The following is a 15,409-nucleotide window of genomic DNA, read 5'->3' on the forward strand; positions in this document are numbered from 1 at the left end:
GATGTTGGGGCGTGAGCGGAAGACGGCCTAACGGTGTGCGGGACCGTAGCCCAGCTTCATGGAGACGGTTGCGAATGGTCCTCGCCGATACCCCAGGAGCAACAGTGTCCCTAATTTGCTGGGAAGTGGCGGTGCGGTCCCCTACGGCACTGCGTAGGATCCTACGGTCTTGGCGTGCATCCGTGCGTCGCTGCGGTCCGGTCCCAGGTCGACGGGCACGTGCACCTTCCGCCGACCATTGGCGACAACATCGATGTACTGTGGAGACCTCACGCCCCACGTGTTGAGCAATTCGGCGGTACGTCCACCCGGCCTCCCGCATGCCCACTGTACGCCCTCGCTCAAAGTTCGTCAACTGCACATAAGGATCACGTCCACGCTGTCGCGGCATGCTACCAGTGTTAAAGACTGCGATGGAGCTCCGTATGCCACGGCAAACTGGCTGACACTGACGGCGGCGGTGCACAAATGCTGCGCAGCTAGCGCCATTCGACGGCCAACACCGCGGTTCCTGGTGTGTCCGCTGTGCCGTGCGTGTGATCATTGCTTGTACAGCCCTCTCGCAGTGTCCGGAGCAAGTATGGTGGGTCTGACACACCGGTGTCAATGTGTTCTTTTTTCCATTTCCAGGAGTGTATTTTGACGCCATGTTTGGCAGAGAGAGTTTTTCTGAGTTCTAAGTTACGGACTGTGTTGACAATGCAATAGACTTGTTGCGAACGATGTTTGCTGCTAATGTAACTGTGGTGTCACCGCCAGACACCACACTTGCTAGGTGGTAGCCTTTAAATCGGCCGCGGTCCGTTAGTATACGTCGGATCCGCGTGTCGCCACCATCAGTGATTGCAGACCGAGCGCCGCCACACGGCAGGTCTAGTCTAGAGAGACTCCCTAGCATTCGCCCAGTTGTACAGCTGACTTTACTAGCGATGGTTGACTGTCTACATACGCTCTCATTTGCAGAGACGATAGCTTAGCATAGCCTTCAGCTACGTCTTTTGCTACGACCTAGCAAGGCGCCATATTCAGTAATTAGAATGAATTCTGAACAGACAATATTGTGAATCATGTACCGTCAAGAGCGACGTTCATCATTAATGGATTAAAATTAAGTATGAAACTAATTACGTCCGTTTTCTGAATACTAATTCCTTCTCATGTTCCACACCTCACGTCAGTATAGTTCTTCCCTCCTCACGCCAGCCTGCGTGAGCTAAAACTCGTGCTTCTTGGCCTCCTCTTGTGAGACGGTGTTGGCTCTTCTGCCAACACAACAGTAACGTTTTGAACATTCTGGCGAGTTTATACGAAAAGAGTTTCGGACTGGAAGTAATCCAGTCTTTTTCTTCCTCTACAGTTTTTACCATCTTCATCTCCCTCTAGTACCATGAAAGTTGCTCCCTGGTGTCTTAACACACGTCCTATCGTCCAACCCCTTCTTCTTGTCAATGTTTTCCACCTACTTTATCGTCGCCAGCTCTTAGGAGAACCTAGACTAGACTAGAAATCAACTCTGTAGTAATCAGCATGGGTTTCGAAAAGACGATCGTGTGAAACCCAGCTCGCGCTTTTCGTCCACGAGACTCAGAGGGCCATAGACACGGGCTCCCAGGTAGATGCCATGTTTCTTTATTTCCGCAAGGCGTTCGATACAGTTCCCCACAGTCGTTTAATGAACAAAGTAAGAGCATATGGACTATCAGACCAATTGTGTGATTGGATTGAAGAGTTCCTAGATAACAGAACGCAGCATGTCATTCTCAATGGAGAGAAGTCTTCCGAAGTAAGACTGATTTCACGTGTGCCGCAGGGGAGTGTCGTAGGACCGTTGCTATTCACAATATACATAAATGACCTTGTGGATGACATCGGAAGTTCACCGAGGCTTTTTGCGGATGATGCTGTAGTATATCGAGAGCTTGTAACAATGGAAAATTGTACTGAAATGTAGGAGGATCTGCAACGAATTCACGCATGGTGCAGGGAACGGAAATTGAATCTGTATGTAGACAAGTGTAATGTGCTGCGAATACATAGAAAGAAAGATCCTTTATCATTTAGCTACAATATAGCAGGTCAGCAACTAGAAGCAGTTAATCCCATAAATTATCTGGGAGTAGGCATTAGGAGTGATTTAAAATGGAATGACCATATAAAATTAATCGTCGGTAAAGTAGATGCCAGACTGAGATTCACTGGAAGAATCCGAAGGAAATGCAATCCGAAAACAAAGGAAGTAGGTTACAGTACACTTGTTCGCCCACTGCTTGTATACTGCTCATCGGTGTGGGATCCGTACCAGATAGAAGAGATAGAGAAGATCCAACGGAGAGCAGCGCGCTTCGTTACAGGATCATTTAGTAATCGTGAAAGCGTTACGGAGATGATAGATAAACTCTAGTGGAAGACTGCAAGAGAGACGCTCAGTAACTCGGTACGGGCTTTTGTTAAAGTTTCGAGACCATACCTTCACAGAGGAGTCATGCAGTATGTATTGCTCCCTCCTACCTATATCTCGTGAAGAGATCATGAGGATAAAATCAGAGGCCACACAGAGGCATACCGACAATCATTCTTTCCACGAACAATACGAGACTGGAATAGAAGGGAGAACCGATAGAGGTTCTCAAAGTACCCTCCGCCACACACCGTCAGGTGACTTGCGCAGTATGGATGTAGATGTAGAACCTCCTCAATTCCTATCAGTCCACTGAATTTTCAGCATCTTTCCATAACACTATACCTCAAAAGCTCCAATTCTCTACTTCTCCAGTTCCCCCACAGCCCATAATTCACTTCCGTAAAATGTTATGCTCCAGAGGTACGTACACGTGGTAGTTAGAAACATGGAAACACCAAAACCGCAACACATTACCATGCCTAATAGGTATGGTAAAACCGCTGGCTTTCAAAACAGCTTCCAGTCGTCTCGGAATGGATAAATACAGATCCCGTATGGCTTCCCACGGTACCTTATTCCAGTCTTCCTATAAAATAGTAGCAAGTTCAGCTAACGATAGTGAAGGTGGATAGCAATCGCGGTCTATCCAACGTAGAACATAAAGGCTCAATAATACTGAGATCTGGTGACCGTGGTGGAAAGGGGAGAAGGGACAACTTATCCCTGTACTCAAGAAACCAGTCTTGGGCGATGCGAGCAGGGAAAAGGGGCCCTATCGTCTTGGAACGCAGTGTCGTTTTCGAGGAACAAACATTGTATCGTAGGGTTAACCTGATCAGCCAAAATAGTCAGATACAGCGACCTCGCAAAGTAACCATGGGGCACATGGTATACCACGATGTAGCTGGCCGAAACATCACCACAACCCCGCATGTCTCGCTCTTGGGACGTAAACTCGCGCAGAAGTTGGGAACAGTGTGCAACAAGACTCATCCGACCAAACGACTTTCTTCCACTGTTCCACAGTCCAGGTTTTATGGCTTCGGCACGACGTTTCCCTGTTGGCGCATCTGCATCGCTGTTGAGTGTTCTCAGCTCGCCTTGCAATTCCTTGCTTATGGAACTCCCTTCATGTAGATTTGGTGCTGACAGGATTCGAGGGGGGGGGGGGGGGGGTGACTTCCGTAACTGTCGTTCTCTTATTTTCCTTCGCATTCCTCTTCAATGACCGTCTGTCATTATCGCGCAACTCACACTTTTCTCCGCGTTGTGACAGTGAAGATGTGTTTTTCAAATGTCGCTCTGAGCACTATGGGACTTAACTTCTGAGGTCATCAGTCCCCTAGAACTCAGAACTACTTCAACCTAATTAACCTAAGGACATCACACACATCCATGCCCGAGGCAGGATTCGAACCTTCGACCGTAGCGGTCACGCGGTTCCAGACTATAGCGCCTAGAACCGCTCGGTCACCCCGGCCGGCAGATGTGGTTTTGTGCCTTCTCTGTGTAAGGCATGAATCTTCGATAAGGCACCTATTGAAACATCAAACACTTCTACTCCCTTGGTTACGGAAGCATCCACCATAGAAGCACCAACAATTTGCCCACGTTCGAATTCACTTAGCTGCGATGTGATGCACTCAGAACTACGCAGAACATTGGTCGGACCATGATAGACACTTGCAAGGGACTGACGACCCTATACATTAGTCCCTTTAGTCTCCAAACCACCCAACACTTGCAAAGTATTGAGAATATCGCACAGGTGCCGTTCGTGGTCAAATACAGCAGCGCAATCTGCACGTTTGGCTAGCATCTGCATTTACACTACTGGCCATTAAAATTGCTATACCAAGAAGAAATGCAGATTATAAGCGGGTATTGAATAGACAAATTTATTATAGTAGAACTGGCATGTGATCACATTTTGACGACCGGTGTGGCCGAGCGGTTCTAGGCGCTTCAGTCTGGAACCGCGCGACCGCTACGGTCGCAGGTTCGAATCCTGCCTCGGGTATGGATGTGTGTGTGGTGTCCTTAGTTAGGTTTTAGTTCTAAGTTTTAGGGGACTGATGACCTCAGACGTTAAGTCCCATAGTGCTCAGAGCCATTTGAATCCTTTTTGATTACGTTAACACGCAATTTGGGTGCATAGATCCTGAGAAATCAGTACCCAGAACAATCACCTCTGGCCGTAATAACGGCCTTGATATGTCTGGGCATTGAGTCAAACACAGCTTCGATGGCGTGTACAGGTACAGCTGCCCATGCAGCTTCAACACGATACCACAGTTCATCAAGAGTAGTGACTGGTGTATTGTGACGAGCCAGTTGCTCGGCCACCATTTACCAGACGTTTTCAATTGGTGAGAGATCTGGAGAATGAGCTGGCCAGGGCAGCAGTACAACATTTTCTGTATCCAGAAAGGCCCGTACAGGACCTGCAACATGCGGTCGTGCATTACCCTGCTGAAAGGTAGGGTATCGCAGGGATCGAATGAAGGGTAGAGCCACGGGTCGTAACACAACTGAAATCTAACGTCCACTGTTCAAAGAGCCGTCAATGCGAACAAGAGGTGACCGAGACGTGTAACCAGTGGCACCCCATACCATCACGCCGGGTGATACGCCAGTATGGCGATGACGAATACACGCTTCCAATGTGCGTTCACCGCAATGTCGGCAAACACGGATGCGACCATCATGATCCTTTAAACAGAACCTGGATTCATCCGAAAAAAATGACGTTTTGCCATTCGTGCACCCAGGTTCGTCGTTGAGTACACCATCGCAGGCGCTCCTGTCTGTGATGCACCGTCAAGGGTAACCGCAGCCATGGTCTCCGAGCTGATAGTCCATTCTGCTGCAAACGTCGTCGAACTTTTCGTGCAGTTGGTTGTTGTCTAGCAAACGTCCCCATCTGTTGACTCAGGGATCGAGACATGGCTGCACGATCCGCTACAGCCATGCGGATAAGGTGCCTGCCATCTCGACTGCTAGTGATACGAGGCCGTTGGGATCCAGCACGGCGTTCCGTATTACCCTCCTGAACCCACCGATTCCATATTCTGCTAACAGTCATTGGATCTCGACCAACGCGAGCAGCAATGTCGCGTTACGATAAACCGCAATCGCGACAGGCTACAATCCGACCTTTATCAAAGTCGGAAACGTGATGGTACGCATTTCTCCTCTTTACACGAGGCATCATAACAACGTTTCACCAGGCAACGCCGGTCAACTGCTGTTTGTGTGGCAGAAAAAAAAAGTGTGTGAAATCTTATGGGAGTTAACTGCTAAGGTCATCAGTCCCTAGGCTTTCACACTACTTAACCTAAATTATCCTAAGGACAAACACACACACCCATGCTCGAGGGAGCACTCGAACCTCCGTCGGGACCAGCCGCACAGTCCATGACTGCAGCGCCCTAGACCGCTCGGCCAATCCCGTGCGGCTGTGTGTGAGAAATCGGTCGGAAACTATCCTCATGTCAGCACGTTGTAGGTGTCGCCACCAGCGCCGACCTTGTGTGAATGCTCTGAAAAGCTAATCATTTGCATATCACAGCATCTTCTTCCTGTCGGTTAAATTTCGCGTCTGTAGCACGTCATCTTCGTGGTGTAGCAATTGTAACGACCAGTAGTGTATGTTCAAGCATGCATTTCTCGCGATGTCCACACTCTTGTCCTACCCCTGTAAATATGGGGATAACGTTATTCAAATATTTATCTAAATTTTCTCCGGACGTCTTCAAGCGTACAGCAGCTACATGTCCTTCCAAAGCCACAGCTACCAAGGGCCTCGTTTTAAGTGTACTTTCGAAAGTATAATTAATTACGTGGAGCGACGAGTGACAAAAGCGCCAACAGAGGTGTCCTTGACGCCTGACTGACCCTCCTCTTTAGTTTACCAGTATTGTCTTTCTTGAGGCCTTCGCGCTACGATGGCGTGGGATTGCGGCGGAAACACAAGCGGACCGAGAAAGGGAAAGGCGACTTCGTGCTGGCGAGCATTTGGCGGTGTTCTTGTAATATTTCTGGCTTAGCCAGCCATCATATTAGGCTCCAAGAAGCTGTTCCCAGAGCAGTGGAGATGCAAGAAGTATATAGATGACGAAGTGTGGTGTGCGGTACCTGTGACAGATGTTAGATTCGGTAGCACTCCCGTGAGAAAGACCCCCTTCATAATGCTACTGCTCTGTGATTGGCTGCTGGGTTCGGAGCAAGGGCGCCAAAACGTTAAAGTACAGTTATTATTATTAGTTAAACAACTCATTGGAATGACTTCACTTTTTAATATAAATATCTCTCAACAGCTGACTATCAATCAGTCATTTTAGAATTATTAAAAACAATTTAAATCAAAAGCAAAAGACTGACGAAATTGCAGACGAAGCACTTCGGAAGCGTCAGGTCACGCGTCTTCTGGTATGGCGTGCGAAGTGTTTCGGGGTGTTCGTCACTCTGGATTAGGCAGTCGAGAAGAACAGACGTGTTGTCTGTCGTAGGATGTGTTTCCAAGTTTTATTGAAGTTCCTGTTCTGGATTAGGCAGTCGAGTTGTACAGTCATGTTGTCTGTGGCAGGATGTGTTTGCCAGTATTCAGTATTAGAACATTCACTCCGGTAGTCATCAGGCACAGACACGTGCCACAAATAGTATAAAGATACATTTTCGTAAACATTGTGTTTGATCATGTACTTTGCTGTATCAGAAGGTGTTGTATTAAGATCATACAGTCTTCTCGTGTGGCTATATTAAAATACGCGAGTGGCATGCCAAAGAAGTGATACATTATTTCAGAACACAATCTCGCTAAAAGTCAGTTTCAGCCTCAGGATACAGAACCTACGACCTGCGTGCTGTTTTCTGCGCTGGGGACATAAATTGGAAGACAGCAGGTTAGTGAACCATAACAGAACCTTCGTATTCCACACAGTGCAGTGGAAACAACTAGGCGTCTCACGTGTACTGCATGCACAGAACAAATGTGCTCAGTGACCCGTCATCTGCAGTAATGCAGAGGAGGTAAAGGAGGATGATCGTTATTATCACCAACAATCAATTCATTCTTCCTTTCTTGCCGTATTCTGCAGCCTTCGAATTAATCCGACGATCGAGGCGTCGCAGCAGGAAAACACTGGACTCGTATTCGGGAAGAAGGCGTTTCAAATCCCCGTCCTCCCATCCAGGTTAAGGTTTTCAGTGATATCCCCAAATCACTAAAGAAGAATGCCGGTATGTTCCCTTTTATAGAGAATGACCGACTTCCTCACATCCTTCCCCAATCCGAACTCCTGTTCCAATGGCGTTGCCGTCGACGGACAGCAAAACCATAATCTTCTTTAATGTGGTTTCCTGTTTATGAGATACTGGCCTCTTCTTGCAGTACCAAGAAGCGAGTGTCGCAACTGTAACGAAGTAACAAAAAATATTAAAAATGGAGGAAGTCTGAGCAAAAAGCGTTGCTTCTCCCTCTCGCTTCTGTTTCCTGGAGTCTAAATGTTTCTCAGTCTTTCCTCGCTCTACAGATCAGGAATATGCGACGATACTATCGGGCCACGTACGTACGTGTCTTTCAACCGCAGTGCGCAAATTAGACAGTAAATTCTGTTGGAAAAAATCCTCCGGAGAGCGGAGCATCGGGGAAGCGGCAACATGCGGTAGACGACCGCCTTCCGGTATGTGGAGGTTTCTCAGAGGCTACGAATTATCTGATACACCAAATTTAAGATACACGGGGCATTCAATAAGTAACGCAACAGATGCTGTTTTCTAGACCAATTTAGGTTAGACAATTTGCATTGTGTTGTGGGACATCGTGCAGTACTCCCGCTTCAGCCCCTGTAAGCTCTGATAGGTGGCCCCGCTATCGTATCCTTCAAATTGGCATCTGTAACGGAGGTTGGTTCCAAGCAGAGAGCTGCCATTGAGTTTCTTTTGGAGGAAAACCAGAGCATCACGGATCTTCATAAGTGCTTGTAGAATGCCTACAGAGACCTTACAGTGAACAAAAGCACGGTGAGCAGGTGGATGATGCATCTGTCATTACCACAACAAGGTCGCACATACCCGTCCGTTCTAGAGGGCGCCGGCCGGTCACACGCAGCTGTGACTCCTGCAATGTTGGACGTGCGGACACTCTCACTTGAGGTGATTCAACGGTTCGTAAGCAAGCACCCAGCTGCACAATTCAGCGTTTCTGTCGGTAGTGCTGGCGCACTGATCCACCAGTTGGGGTACTGTAAGGTGTGTGCCAGCTCGGTTCCCCGCCGCCAAACATGAGACTCTAAAGACCAACGAAAGACCATCTACGCAGGACTGCTTCCGCGTTACGAAGCTGAGCGTGACAATTTCTTGTCGAACATCGTCACAGGTGGTGAAACACGTGTGGTTTGGCTCCACCAGCTCCCATCTCTTCCCCAGGCTCAAAATTTTCCTCGGTGGACGGACATTCTCTTCACATGAAAAAGTGGCAGCCGAAGTTGAGCTTTCGTGATGAGATCAGGGCATTGAAACATAGCTGGACGAAATACATCACTGTAGAGAGAGAATACATTTAAAAACAAAAATGATTCACTGAGGTAAGACATATCTTTCAGCTCCGTTTCCAGAATTGTTCAAACTATCCTTCTATTGTTGATTATAAACTTTATATTACAAGTAGTTTTGAGAGATGAAATAGTGAAAACAGGACAGGATCGAATAGGTAAATAGACAAGGCATAGTAGAAATCCTTGGATATCATAGGACATATTGAATTTAATTGATGAAAGGCAAAAATATTTAAAGATGCAGCACATAAAGCAGTCGAAAAGGAATACAACGTCTAAAAAACCAAATTGACAGGAAGTGCAAACAGGTTGAGCAGGAATGGATAGACGACAAATGTAAGGATTTAGAAGCATACATCACTAGGGGAAAAATAGATATCGTCTACAGGAAAAATAGAGAGACGTTTGGAAAAAAAGAAGCAGCCCTTATCAAGGGCTCAGATGGAAAATCAGACCTAAGCAACGAAGGGAAATCTGAAAGATGGAAAGAGTATATAGAAAGTCTATGTAAGGGAGATGTACTCGACGGCAATACTATGGAAATAGAGGAGGATGTAGATGAAAATGAGATGGGAGATATGATACAGTATGAAGAATTTCACAGAGCAATGAAAGATCTAAGGCGAAGTAAGGCCCCGAAGTTGACGAATTCTGTCAGATCTACTGATTGCCTTGAGAGAGCCAGCCCTGACAAAACCGTTCCATCTGGTGTACAGGATATATGAAACAGGCGAAATATCCTCAGACTGCAAGAACAACGTAATAATTCAGATTCCAAAGAAAGCAGGAGCTCGCAGGTGTGTATATTACCGAACTATCAGATTAATAAGTCAATGTTGCAAAATACTAACACGCATTCTTTACAGAAGAATGCAAAATCTGGCAGAAGCCGATCTTGGGGAAGACCAGTTTGGATTTCAGAGAAATGTTGGAACACTCGAGACAATACTAACTCAACGGCATCTCTTAGGTGATAGGTAAAGGAAAGACAAACCAACACTTGTAGCATTTGTAGACTAAGGGAAAGGCTTTGACAAGGTTGACTGGAATGCTCCGTTTGAAATACAAGGAACGGAAGGCTAATTACAGCTTGAACAGGAACCAGACGGCAGTTATAAGAGTCGAGAAGCATGAAAGGAAACAATGATTGACATGCGAGTAAGACAGGATTACAGGCTATCGCCGATGTTATTCCAGCTGTACTTTGAGCAAGCAGTAAAGGAAAATCAAGAAAAATTTGGAGTAGGTAGAAGAATAACTAATGATGAGTTAGTAAAGCGAACAGGAGTAAAAGAAGAGTAGGGAGAAAAAATAAAAACTTTGAAGTTTGCCGATAACATTGTAATTCTGTTAGAGACAGCAAAAGACTTGATAAAGCAGTTGAACGGAATGGGCAGTGCATTGAAAGGAGGATACACGATGAATATCAACAAAAGCAGAACGAGGAATGCAGTAGAATTAAATCAGGTGATGCTGACGAAATTAGACTAGGAAACGAGACACTTAAGGTAGCAGATGAGTTTTGCTATTTGAGCAGCAAAATGATGGCGAGGTAGAGAGAGGCTATAAAATGTAGGCTGGCAACAGCGAGAAACACGTTTCTGAAAACCAGGAATTTGTTAACGTCTAAAGTCATTTTACGTGTTCAGAAGCCATTTCTGATTTGTCTGGAGATTTGTCTTGCACGGAACTGAAAAGTGGACGATAAACAGCGCACACGAGAACAGGAGAGAAGCATCTGAAAGGTGGCACTACAAAAGAATGTTGAAGATTAGGTGTGTGCAGTAGACTGAATAACTAATGAGGAGATAGTAAAGCGAATGGCGGCAAAAAAAGTTGTGGTACAGCTGAAATAAAAAGAAGGGATTGGTTGACAGGGCACCTCCCGAGGCATCAAAGACTTGTCAGATTCTTGATGGAAGTGGAGGAGGGTAAAAATAGTAGATCTACATCTACATGATTACTCTGCAATTCTCATTTAAGTGCTTGACAGAGGATTCATTAAACCACAATCATACTATCTCTCTACCATTCCACTCCCAAACAGCGGCGGAAAAAACGAACACTTAAACCTTTCTGTTGGAGCTCTGATTTCTCTTATTTTATTTTGATGATCATTCCTACCTATGTAGGTTGGGCTCAACAAAATATTTTCGCATTCGGAAGAGAAAGTTGGTGACTGAAATTTCGTAACTAGATCTCGCCGCGACGAAAAACGTCTTTGCTTTAATGAATCCATCCCAACTCGCGTATCATATCTGCCACACTCTCTCCCCTATTACGTGATAATACAAAACGAGCTGCACTTTTTTGCACCCTTTCGATGTCCTCCGTCAATCCCACCTGGTAAGGATCCCACACCGCGCAGCAATAGTCCAACAGAGGACGAACGAGTGTAGGGTAAGCTGTCTCTTTAGTGGACTTGTTGCATCTTCTAAGTGTCCTGCCAATGAAACGCAACCTTTGGCTCGCCTTCCCCACAATATTATCTATGTGGTCTTTCCAACTGAAGTTGTTCGTAATTTTAACACCCAAGTACGTAGTTGAATTGACAGCCGTGAGAATTGTACTAATTATCGAGTAGTGGAATTCCAACGGATTTCTTTTGGAACTCATGTGGACCACCTCACACTTTTCGTTATTTAGCGTCAACTGCCACCTGTCACACCATACAGCAATCTTTTCTAAATCGCTTTGCAACTGATACTGGTCTTCGCATGACCTTACTAGACGGTAAATTACAGCATCATCTGCGAACAACCTAAGAGAACTGCTCAGATTGTCATCCAGATGGAGGCAAAGACATGAATACAGTAAACAAGTTCAAATTAGTTATGCAGAGATCAAGAACAGTGTGAAGAGCTGCGTCAAGTCAGTAATCAGACCAAAGACCACGCCGACAAACTAACATTTTCACACGTGTCAGTTACCGTAACTATGATATATCCTGCATAATAAGCAGTTACTTGTACAACAGAACGGCGCCTGTGCCTTTCTCGGAGTTACAGAGGCTGCAGCGATCCGGAAACCGACCCCGGATACACACAAACGTACGGACAGAAAAAAACCAGCGACAAGTGTGTGTCGGCGGGCAGCCTAGTTCCTGTGGCGTCCGCGGCGAGCGCTGCTGTCGCAGCACCACTTGCCAGTCGGCCGCTGCCGGCTGGAGCGAGCGGAGTGACCTCAGGTGACGTCAGCGCCGGGCTACCGGAATCTGCGCGGCTTCCAGTCACCGGGCGAACGCGTCTGGTGATGCGCGCGAGAGCAGATTGCGTCCCACACTGTGCACCGCTGCCCCCTTCCTTCTGACAACAGCAAGCCGGCTTCAACGACGCTCCACCGTGGCTCACGCACTCCACACTCGAGAGTCGATGCGTAGGCAGGGGTGGAACTGGCGGCCGGTCTAACACGTACGGCGACACGGCTCTTCACTGTACTCAAATCGCCATTCCTTTTACTTACAGCGGTTCATCAATTGCTCAACGTCGGACGGTCAGTTTTGCCCTGTTTTCGGAAACGGAGAATATGGAAAAATCGAAACATGTAATAGTAGGAGAGCCATCAACAGTTGTGGACTGTGATGCAGAAACGATTTAAATACAAGAAATACTGCCAAAATCCGGATATATTCTGACAGGAAAATAAGAAGGAGATGTCTGAGCTTGGGATGCAATAAGAAACCTAATTTCTCTGTCATTATTATCCACAATACGGAAGAACACAAATCGGAGTGGCTGGTACATTTGCGACATATGACGCGGAATGTTCGCACGTTGCAAATAGAACCGAGAACATAATAAAAGCCCTGGAAGTGGACCATAAAGCTGCACTATTAAGAGCGTTTATCATGCACGCCCCAAACATACCGTCAGATAATTGTGGTACTGTTCTACAAAAACTACAGCTCTCTGAGGATTCAACTGAATCTTGATGAACTCAAGTGTCAAATCCGCTTCGTCACACCCTTATGTTAGCTTAATTTTGTTATTCCTTTACTGCTTCAAATTTTTGCTTCAAATTAGTTAGTTCCTCAGGGTAGTCGCTTATGGATCTACTATTACATCTGTACTCTGCAAGCACATTTTATTCCCCTAATTCTACTCTTGTCTGATACCTCTCCAACATTACACAGTGTCTGCTGTGATGATCCAAAAAGGGCAGGTTTCTTGCTCAGAGCATACAAGAGGAGGGGGAAAAAAATTTACTGGAACGATTGGTACACAATTATTGGGTAACGAAAACTCATTCTAAACGAATGGTATTTTGTCCATAAAGTATTTTACTTGCACTACACCATCACCACATTTGTCACATAAAGTTGCCTCTTCCAGATAATCAGAGATTTCGCCAAGCAGAGCTTTGTGCAAAACGGTGTTCGTGTATGCAGGCCGTTTCTAGACTCCTCTTGCAAATCTCCAAGATACATGGCGGAAGCTGTGCGAAAATGGATGGATCAGGATTCCACGTTCTGACCTATCATACGTAAATAATAGAGAAGAGACTGTTACACTCGGTCCGATTCCGCTGGGTAAAAGAGCGGCACAATAACAATTTCCCGTAACTCTGATAACTGTTAACTTTTCTAATCATACGACTGACGTGGTAATAATAAATAGTCAATGTCAGATACCGGCTTAATACAGCACCATCAGCTGAAGAGAAAGTGCTGCATATATGTCACACAAATGGTCTATATTTCCTGTGTATCTTGGTAATGGACATTGTTACGTTTCTCTGATCGTTATATACTTCATGATGTAATAATTGTTTTGCATGTCTTTTTCTTATCACGGCAGAAGTATACCTCTATGTTCCTCTTCAAACCATCATTTACGGAGAGCAGTCAACACGCCGCTCGCCCAACATGTAAAGAGAAGAGGAAAATGTGTAGGCAAAAATGTCACGGAAGGTGCCTTCACAATTCTACATTTTCAGCTACCTTCACTTCTCGGAAGTAGATGCAACACGACATACTTCTAAAAAGTTTTATACGCTTCTGAAGATATGGTACACTTATTGCGTTACTGAATGATATACAAGACTCTTACAGCAGATGTTCTTGCTTGGATATTCAGCCGATAACAAAAGATCAATGTCAACTCTCAGAATACAAGAGGGAATCTATCAAACCATTTACGAAAACTGTTTCATCTGACATCATCATCAATTCATTAGGCCAAAAAAACCCAAATTTGCTTCATAAACGTCCACAAATGGCTCACACACACTTTATGGGCGAACATTTACAGACTTCGCAAACATAACTAGACATTCAAACTCCACATTTTCTACTCATGTGTAGCACAGTCAAGTCGAACGGTCATAACGCCCTGCCGAACTTCTTCTAGCTTTATATGATCAATACGCTCACTCTCAGAATAGATAGCGAGGTTTTGCATGGCACATGGCCTTTGCCAAGCAACGGTTGGCAGCATACACACGTACGAAACAGTTAAGATGGTTCACCTGTTCGCACGTGTGTGTGTGTGCGGTCAGAGCGGTAAGGTAACGACAACGTAAATGCATTCACCAGGAAAGTAAATTTCTTACCTGTCAGGCGGGAACGAATGGCGGACGAAATCTTGACTGACTTTTGGAGACTGTTTGAAAAGATACCGCCTCCTGCGAGACGGAACACCACCACAACTATTGTGCGCTGTTGTAGTTTATCGTGGCTCGTGTCACGACTAAACGCTGCAGCACAATGCCTCGGGGCGAGAGCCAACAGTAGAGAGCGAAGAACAATAACACACGCGACACGATATCAAACCGCTGGCCTCCGCTCGGCAGAGACTGCAATTACCGTCCCCGCACACTGGAAACACAGCAGCGCCATGGCTCGCGGCAGTTCTGGTTTTTGCAAAATACGTAGCCGAGCGCCGAGACGCTGCGCGGAGCTGGTCCAGCAACGGTCGCTGGACACTATCCAAGATCCGCACACTGGAACGTCCTTGAAGCGGCAATAATGACGTTACGCGCGCGCCCACGCTCCGGAACTTACTGGAACGGTTGCAATCCTTTCACCTGGTCTTCGACTATGTCTTCTTCTAGGAGAATTCCTGGAGAGTCTACACTTCACCACTTCACTGTGTTTTAGTGACGTCAAATCCGCGCGGACCAGTAGGGAAAGGACGTCACAGAGCGCTGTCGGATACTGCGTGTGGTAACTAACGGCACTTGCGAGGAGCAGAGAAACCACTCGTGGAGGGATAGCAGGTGCGTCACTTTGACAGCTGCGTTTTCCACAGGTGGCACGGTTGAAGCGGTACTGGCTGTGGCGGACGCGGATTCCAGCGGGCGGTTGGCGGGTGCTGTCAGTCAGCTGCAGACCGTTGTAGCGGGGCTGGAGGCGCCAACACGCGCACGCCGACGCAGGCACGCGCTAACGCACTGGCACTCGCACCTGTACAGTGTCCCCCCCTCGTGGCGGCAGCTGCGCGCTGACTGGCTA

The 15,409-nt window shown here is 46.5% G+C and overlaps 1 protein-coding gene across 2 annotated transcripts in view; it reads right to left on the reverse strand.

Annotated features, from left to right (window-relative positions):
* The window catches only part of LOC124622399 (tumor necrosis factor alpha-induced protein 8-like protein), a 905,915-nt gene that overhangs the window by 216,710 nt on the left and 673,796 nt on the right, over positions 1-15,409 (reverse strand). The window contains exon 1 of one of the 2 annotated variants that reach the window (XM_047148086.1): positions 14,509-15,384. The exons of the other annotated variant lie outside the window; for it this stretch is intronic. The gene's annotated coding sequence lies outside the window, so the exon portion shown is untranslated. Of the gene's footprint in view, positions 1-14,508; positions 15,385-15,409 lie in introns of those variants that run through there. 2 annotated transcript variants of the gene reach the window in all.

This window comes from Schistocerca americana, chromosome 7 (genome assembly GCF_021461395.2).
Source record: "Schistocerca americana isolate TAMUIC-IGC-003095 chromosome 7, iqSchAmer2.1, whole genome shotgun sequence".
NCBI lineage: Eukaryota > Metazoa > Arthropoda > Insecta > Orthoptera > Acrididae > Schistocerca > Schistocerca americana.